This window comes from Porites lutea, chromosome 2, assembly GCF_958299795.1.
Source record: "Porites lutea chromosome 2, jaPorLute2.1, whole genome shotgun sequence".
Classification (NCBI taxonomy): Eukaryota; Metazoa; Cnidaria; class Anthozoa; order Scleractinia; family Poritidae; genus Porites; species Porites lutea.
Window position 1 is genome coordinate 45,349,819 of NC_133202.1, and position 9,490 is coordinate 45,359,308.

A 9,490-nucleotide genomic window follows, 5' to 3' on the forward strand; every position below is an offset into this window, starting at 1 on the left:
TGTGAGAGACATATTTGCTTCTCATGAATTTCCTTCCATACGTCAAGTTTTACAGCGAGTAATACGCAAAAATAAACAAAATGAATTAGACTACCGTGACACTGTCCATTTGAACGAGGACTCTTGTGTTGCGTTCACTATGAAGTTAACCGTGAAGAGTAGAGTTGTATACTTAGATCTTTCGTTCAATACTTAGTTTTAGGCTACGTTCACACGGTATCGGGTGAATTTTCGACCGGCTGTGACTTCCTTCACACGGAACGGTTCAATATTTCCGTTGTTTCCACGAAACTGACGAACCAGGTTGAATTTTAACTGTTGTCAGTGGTTTACCATCTGCTTATGCGCAGAGTGCTGCTTTAGCAAATCCAAAATGGCGTCCCCCAGCGTCTCAAATATTTGACCTCGATTTTGGCATTCAAATTTTTGAACAGCTTCGCACGGTTAAGAACGGTTAAGGTGGTTACGTGTGAACGCGACACAAAAAACGTATGAATTTTCAACCGGTCGCAAATTCATCTAGTACTGTGCGAACTTAGCCTTAAAACACGCATGTTAACCATATTTCGTTCCAGTTGAAACTCTAACAACAATGGTTCGGTCATGTTGCTCCGTAACTTAAGATAGTCATAAGGTGTATATTTTTTTAATTTTCTGTACGATTTGGTGAAAGTGTAAAAAAAGTGTGTCTATTTGAGACCTAATTGACAACAAGATAGATTATTATTAATCATAAATCGCAACATTTCTGTCTCTCTTTTCTTGTATTTTTTTTTGTGATTATTTATTTAATTTCATATATTGTAATATTGACCCCCCCACCGCCTCCCCCCGAAAAAAATAAATACTGAAATAAACAAATAAATAAATAAACGTATATGTATGTTAAATCCCTACAGTGGAAAATTAAACTAGCGATCATTCGAAATAGCCTGTTCTGTTGAGAAGAAATCACAAGTGATGATCTGGTGAAGTACAGTATTTCAATACGGTTGAAACTACTAGATGGATACCCAAAAAATTGGGTTCTAAGTTAGAGTGGTAATGAGACGAGACTAAGATGACTCATTGGCCGTTTTTATTTACAAATGGTTTCCGGCAAAAATATTTGAAAACTATCGTTACAAATACTAAAAGTAGACGGAAGATTAATAGCCTGTTTACATGGAGGTGGGGGACCCCAGGTAGGTGAGGTAACCCGCCTGTCCATGTAATCTCTCATACGGCACCCCACCAACCATGTAAACGTCATTAAATTAAAATGAGAGATATTATGGACAGCCGGCTTACCTTGGGTCCCCAACCTCCATGCAAATACAGTGGGGGATCCAGGGCAGGGGGCCCGCCTCCCCCTTGTTTTTGGACCAAAATGAGGCCCGAAGGACCGAAAAAAAGATTTTTTTGAGGCCGGGCCCTCCCCCCCTTATCTCAGGGTCTTTGTACCCGTTTAAGTATGGAATAAATAAACTAAACAATGTTAAATCTTATAAATATCTGGGAATGACACTGAACCCGTATGGAAATTCTAGTTTAGCTAGAGAAGAGTTAAAAAAAGTTGGGCTTAAGGCACTTTATAAACTAAGAAAAGAGATGGCTGACAACTTTAGAGAAAATATTATGCTGACGATTAAGCTATTCGATGCTCTGATACCCCCCATACTTCTCTACGGAAGTGAAATTTGGGGTGTTGACTGTAACGACCAAATAGAAAAAGATCCCGCAGAACTAGTTCAAATTAAATTCTTGAAATGGTTGCTAGGTGTTAATAAATACTGCAGCAACACTGCATGTAGGCTGAAACAGGAAGCTTCCAAGTGAAAATCGAAGCACAATATAGGAATTTTAAGTTTTGGCTAACTGTAACCAAATACCCAAAACACAAATTATCACAGGTGGTTTTTAATGATATAAAGTCGAGAATGAATAAGGAATTATGGAGCCAAAAAATCAAACGCGTATTAGACCAAATAGGGCTGGGATACCTCTGGACAAAAGCACATGAAAATGACATAGGAATCTTGAACATTATCAAACAAAGACTGAAAGACATCGAATTACAAAGATGGTTTTCCTGATTTTTTAAATCAAAAACAACTCACGCACAGACTTAAAAACTACAAAAATATTAAAAAAGACTTGGCGCCTGAAAGGGATTTGGAAAAGAGATATCTGCGATTAACCGCCCCTAAACATTTGATGGAACCTTTTTTCCGCGTCTTTAGCTCGTCTCACACGAACTTGCTGCGACGGTTTTCCAAGGGCGGAGAAGGAAAATCCTTTTCTTGTTTGCCATTGTCCAAGCTGCAATTTTGCGTTTACAGGGAGCAGCCGATCTCATTGGCTATTGGAGGTCACATGACATCATGTTCAAATGCGCCAAACAAATTATATAAAATATAAAAACCTTCATAAATGCTTAGCGTGAGGCAAAAATATGTGTGGCTATACAGAAAATTACGTTGCGAAGGACTAAATTTTTTGAAGCCAACTCGCTACCGACGAAGAAATAGCTTTTGAAATGTTACCTTTCCAACCTTGAACAGTGGTAATAAGACACAATTTTTGTGTTTGGTTTGGATTCAGGCTACAGAAAGTGTTGTTTGGTGACATGATTGTGATAACGATCGAAGACTATTTCTCTCCTCGTTAGAGGTAAATTCATAGTTAGATATGCTTTACTGTTAAATGCTTATGACGGATAAAGATTTGTGACACGTCCACACGTATCCGAATATTTTTGAAAACGGAGAGTTTTTTTCCTCCGTTTTAGCCTTTGTCCTCCGTACCAAACATATACGGAGTTTTCGGGCACCTAAAAAGCCTGTTTTCACTCCAGAAAAAACTCCACTCCAGAGTGGAGTTTTTTTTTTAAACGCCGGATTTTCGTTTGCGTGTGGGCGGACGAAAAGGAAGGTTTTCGAATTCGATGATGTCATAGATCATAAACTACTAGCATAAACCACTGTAAAAAATACCATAATGTTCTCTTAAATGCTTCTTTGGGTAGTTTTCCAGGTAGATCTCATTTTCGTTACTTTCGAAGAACTGCACCGTACCATGCGTAAGCTTCAGGGGCACCCAACGGATCTGTTCCTCAAAATATATGCTCCACAGGAAAATTTTTGCTGGCTGGCAGGTTGTGGAAAAATTATTTGTCTTTGGAAGGAAAGGGTTCCTGGGAAATGAACAATTTAGGGTGTCTGAGGGGATTTGATGTATAGAATAGCTGCTATGTGATTGTTCTCAGAAACCTCTTCCCCCTTCCCCCTCCCCCCACTGAAGGGTTAATTTTGCCCTTAGGCCACATCTAAATTCATGTGCCTCCCTCCCTCCTCCACTGAAGGACTGAATGTTGCCCTTTGACCACACCCAAACTAGTTCAAACTGGCCAGTAATGTCTGGAAGTAAGTCTGCTGGGAAACTTCCCAGTAAGTCTGGTTGCAGGTTGTATGTGCACCTTGCTGGCTGGGAACGCTTCCATCAGTCTTGCTGAGAGTGAGGAATAGATACGTTTTTCCCAGCAATCTCCCAAAATGCTTAAAGTGGCTTCAGAAAGCTTTATTCACGCTTTGTTGTTGTTTTCAGGTCTTTTTCCAAAAATTTCCCGTTGGGTGCCAATGAAGCTTCTTCAAAATTTGCATTTCCAGCGCGTTGACATACGGGCGCACAAGTGCTGACGTTAGCTTGATTGCAGTTAAGCTCCTTTTTTCGTTGGGTTCAGAAACCTACCTCTTTAAGCTTAAATAATTGCTTATTTTAAATAAAAAAAAGAAAGTCAAATAATTCCTCTGCGGTGAAGCTGAGCCTACGATAAAAAGAGTAGTATGGTATTTTTGAAATGGACTATTTCTTACGCTCTAGAAGGGATGCTATCGTATTTTCATCGTTCTAGCGGTTTCATGTGGACGGGCGAAAATGATTCAAATACGTTACGTGTGGACGCGTATTTTTTAGGCGGAGGAAAAAATCTCAGTTTTCAAAAATATCCGGATACATGTGGACAGGGCCTTTATATATTAAATTCCATTGATTTGCACGAGAACCTCTTCCTCATAACTGTCTAACACTTCTACGACCAACAACAGACATGGTCGATACTTTCCCAACCAAACAAGGCCCGGTTGCTGTGTACATTAACTCCACATTTCCTGCTTGGTGTGATAATGATGATAGAGGCCTGGTTACTTAATCCGTTCAACTTCCAACTGAGCATTCATGACGCGGTCCAGTAGGTCCCAGTCCTCTCCACCCCATTTGTACTTGAATTCCTCGGTATTCATTCCTTTCAAAATTAAGCAGTTAAAAAATACGATTTGTCCCATACAATTTTACGTAAGGACAAGAGAAACAGCTTCATCTCTCTCCTATACGAAAAATTGGAAGTTCACCAGTTTAATCTTTCCCGGCGTAGACCTCTGGGCCCAGTTGTTCGAAGGCCGATTAGCGTTTAACCCGGGGTTAAATTTAAACCAGGTTTCGTTTTCTTGTGTTCAGAAGCATTTTCTCGGATAATTTTCTCTGTTATATTTAAAGCTTGCAGTAATCAAGCTGTAGCCAAAAAGAATTAAAACTGAAATGATTTTTATGCTTTCATATCTGAATTCAAACCTTGCACTAACCCCGGGTTATCTTAACCCAGCTTTGAACAACTCGGCCCTGGTTTATATTTTAAGAACAGGCTTTTTCGTTACTGATTATTTACACAAACCGTGGTTTAAATTACAATCTGTAAGTTTTCAACGCGAACTGTTCCTAGCCGTGACCTTTCTACATAAAGCCATGAAATAAAATACCTGCTCTATCGTTTGTTAGCTCGAAATCAAGTTGCGGCCCTCTTCAGTAGTTCTCCTATTCTTTAAGTAGGAGCCCCAAAAAATGTTAGGGACCTTAAGCATTGACGACGAATGGGACGTCGACGACCTACCGGAAGTGGCTAGGGCGAGTTGACCGCTACTGCACATCCTCGCTTGTTTGGCGTCCAGCAGTGAACGTGAATAAATTTACTCGTATTTTAACCCCCTAAATAACCTTTCGTGAAAGAAATTTCATCCCAATTGCGTATTCGACTTTTAACGCATTTGATCTTTGTATTTTTGTACTAAAAACACCAGAAAATCGATTGATATAGGACTTCGTAAACAAGCACCAGCGAGTCGCATTGAAGCTTTCTTGTATAAGTTTTCTAGCTTTTCGTGAAGCAAAAAGGTTTACAGGTCAAAAAGATGCTAAATCATAATCTGTTCCGCCCTTTTACTCTCTAAGACTTTGATTTGTCTCCAAACATTAGTAACCTTTGGTTCTATTTTTCTTTTTAAAGGAGATGGAGTGGTCAGACAAACATGTTTTTGTGCTGTATGCCGAGAAGTGTTAGTTATGGAACCCTACCAACATCCGCATACAAGCAAGGAAAGGGGAGATGTATGGAACCAGATAACTGTAAACCTAAGTGACCTTGATCATCCGAAATTCAAAGTCAATAAAAGATCGATGAGAGACACACTGACCTGGCTGATTACCAAGCATAAAGCGAAAATACGCCAGGAGGAAAATGCCACTGGAATCACTTGCAAAGATGCCGAACTAGACCTGGCTCTCGAAGAGATAATTGACAGGGGCAGTTGGCCGACAAAAAGGCTCCGAGGTTAAAAAAAAAAAAAGAAAAGGGAGAAGGAGCAGCTGGAGAGGAACACAGACCGTGAAAAGACATTTTGAACACTTATCTCTCGAATTTTCCCGCCGTGAACGACGTTCTCGATCCAGTCCTTTCACGGTGCATTTCTTCTTCGTCGTCTCTTTCGTCGCCGATGCTTCAGGTCTCTATTAATAGGTAGATCACGTGACTCAACTGTGACGGTTGATGATGATTTTCTTTGAACTTACCGCCAAAACGCATCCAGTCCGATTAATATACAGCAAGAAGACCATAACCGTTCATCTCCCAAAAGCCTTGATGATCAATATATGTACTTTGACAGTCTAGACGTCCAACTGCGGGAAAGAAAGCGATTCTTCCTTCTATGGTGTTCTGTTGAAAATAAGGAAACCAAACTCGATCTTGTTACTTAAACGTAACAAGAAATCTGACAGTGTTGTTGGAAGAAATTCTCTAACAAAATTGACGATAACATTTTACTCTAAAATGCAACAGACAATTGACATTTAGATCTTTGAAAACACGTACTGCAAAAACGGTGTTGATATAAAAAAAAATGGGAAGTTATCCGCAATTGCAAAAAAAGTGTATCTTGCTATAGAACGTTTTCAGTCACGAGGCTAACAACTATGCATATTTGTTGGAACGAGGAAAAGTTTTTACAAGTCAGAAAAAGGTTCAATTTCTACAGGATTAATTAACGACACCATGGTGGACGTGTCGTCATGCGAAAAGCCCAGTTTATAACAACACGTATCAACTTAAACTGCGTAGCAGGCGCCAGGTTTTTTTTTTTAAGGGCGAAGGAAGAAATCTAGGCCTGTAATAAGGTAATTACCGGCGCCTGCTACGTAGGCCAGTATCAACTCACCTTTCGCACGCTGTCCAGAATATCAACGGGCACATCAATGTGAAGATCAAACAAGAACAACAGATCATGCGCACTTTGTACTTGCTCTACAGCTTTGTTCAACGCCAGCGTCTTGTAAAATTTACCGGTCAAGTTGATAATAGTGTGCCTGCTCCTCAGAAGGGCCGTGTCGAACGCTTTGGCCAAGTCGATATCTTGACTCTCAAAATCAGCAATAATAACGTGGAAGTTCTTATCACCCGTTAATAAGCTGGCAACCGTGAGATCATTGATGAAATGATAGACCCATCTTCCCTGATCTTTGACAGGGAGTATTATGTAAACCGTGGCGTTTCTGTTCCACTCAATTCCCTTGGGAAGACACAAACTGTTCGTTCCCTTTTTTTGATACACGTGCTCAGAGAAGCGATATGATTTTTCAGTGTGAGGAAGGCCAAGTTCCAGATCAACTGAATAACGGTCCCCATAAACCGGATCTGGTTTTTGTAGAACTTTGTGAATTCTCTTTAAAAAGTAATTCCTGAAAGAAATTAAAATATGAGGTTAAAAAAAGCTAAAAAAATTGCAAACGTAGACAATCCGTCAATGGAACTTTCACGCAAGGAGAAACTAATGTCGCCACCATTTTTTGTTAATTATTCTGAGGTGCCCCTCAAAGTTGTTCTTTCTAGTTTAAAAAGACAAGGATCTAGTTTTTCTTAAGTCGACAGTTCAGTTATACTCACTGTTAGCCACATGATGTCTCTTTTTTCACCGAAAGCGTTTTTAGCGCGATGTTCTTACGGTTGACGGTTGAGTGTATGAACGTATTAATCTTTTCAAATCCAAATGAGTAAGAAAGAAAGAGAAGTATGGGAATTTGCAATTTTTTCGTTTGCGCTCTAGTCTAAGTAATGACTCCCGTTAAGTCACGGAGCCATGTTGAATTACGTGAGCTGTCAACGAGTTAACTACGATTAAGATTAAACATATTTGAAGAGTTCCAGTTCTGTGAAAGTGCATGATTTCTGCTTTGCTCTGAGTGTTTTCACTCACGTGGCCAGCATCTATGCAAATTTATTGGAACAAAAGAAAGCGTTTGCATAAGAAAAGAGTTCAACTCCCAGAGGATTGGTTTGGGACACCAACATGGATTGTTTTGTGACACCAATGGCCGCCTAGCCTGAGTATCAGGCGTTTCTGGGGAAAAGGGGAAAGATGGAAGCGAAAAAGGGAGAGAGCTGATAACTAGCAGTAACCAATGGTTAAGAAGTGTGGGAGACACAAATCAAAACGCTCGTAAAAAATGGACAAATCACCGTTACTTCCACAGTAAACTTAATACAGGTGTATAAGAACATTGTAGCCTGAGTATCAGGCGTTTCTGGGGAAAAGGGGAAATTAAGATGGAAGCGAAAAAGGGAGAGAGTCTCCCCCATCTAAAATTTCCTCTCCCCTAGCCCCTTAGGAAGGCCTGATACTCAGGCTAATGGCCGCCGTGATGTCATGTGAAAACCCTGTATAACGCACAAATTACTAACGACCCTTTATCTCTGGCATTGTTTGTGACGTTGGCCACGCAGCCAAGCGAAGTGCCCAGAAGTCGACTAACAAAACGCGAACACTGTCCTCAGCGCAAAAGACTTAAAAAAACACATGTTCGTGTTTCATTGTCACGCGTTCATGTCAATCAAAAAAAAAAAAAAAAAACATCGGAAGCGGAGGCACCGAGCTTTAGTCCAATTCCGTCCTTCATTTATTCGAATTATCTCGTAGATTATCCGTCTATTTGTTCAGCGCAACGCCGCGCATTTGGTGAGAGTTAACGAAGAACACCCTAAAGACCTAATAACGTCACATTAATAAGGATTTCAAATCTGCGCTCGCCAGTGTCATTGCGGCTATTATAATGTGACAATGTCTAGACATGGAAAGACCTTGTGGACACACAAAGGACCTCACAAGGTACTGAGAAACACACTTTTGTTCATTTCATTTGTGTCTTTTAGCTTCGCCCTCAAGTTGGAAATGTCAAACTAAACGCTTTTTCTAATCTCTTTTCGTGCATCCTGGAGTTCCCCCATACGCGCTGCCAGACTGGTTTTTGAGGTAATACGAGTTCGGCCGGGTAGTAGGGAACTTGAGTAACAACGAAGACGACCACAACGTCGACTTCAAAAAAACAAAAGTTTTAATGATCAAAACAACAGCTCTGCACGTGCATCACGCTTTTTAGTACATTTCTACAATTTGCCGTTTTACGGAGGACGTAAACATACGACGACGAATTTTCCTTCCTCTTTTTGAACCTGAATAAAATCCTTAAGAATTCAAATCCAGGATAAGTCGCCTGCATTTGACATATTGAGCGGGTCCAAATAGACGCGATTAAGTTTGAAAGAGCGCAAATTCATTTTTTTACCAACGTTTTCAGGTCTTTTCACTGCCTTCGTCGTCGTCCTTGGTTTAGGTCCCTAGTAACGTAAAAATGACGCGGCCTGACAAAAATGAACTAATTTAAGGGGCACGTCGCCAGGTCTGCATGTCAACGATTAGTTAGGTAACCTAAATTTTTTTAAAGATGTTTTGGTTTTATTATATTTAAAGTCAAACAAGTTATTTAACGTCCTTAGCCGGTTCGCTTGCAAGGATAAAAACAATGCTCTTATACACCTGTATTAAGTTTACTGCGGAAGTAACAGGGTCGTAACATGGTATATCCGGGACCCATTGATCCCTATGTTCTTGCTGTTATTTTGATCCCTGAGCCCCATTATCCCCAAAATTTTGATCCCTGAGCCCTGATAAAAGAATTGATCCCATCCATGTTTTTACACAACATTTTGACTTAGGGAACTTTGTTTATCTCCAAATAAAGAATATAGAACATGCTCAAATGGGCTGATGAGAAAAACATTAACTTTAATTTTTAGTGCAAGTTGTAGGTTCTTTCAGAGCTTTCTATCCTGCTATCCCTGTTGATGTTG

The 9,490-nt window shown here is 40.1% G+C and overlaps 1 pseudogene; it reads right to left on the reverse strand.

The window, feature by feature from the left end:
• Positions 1-3,299: 3,299 nt before the first annotated feature.
• LOC140926288 (beta-1,4-N-acetylgalactosaminyltransferase 3-like) overlaps positions 3,300-9,490 on the reverse strand; it is a 15,915-nt pseudogene continuing 9,724 nt past the window's right edge.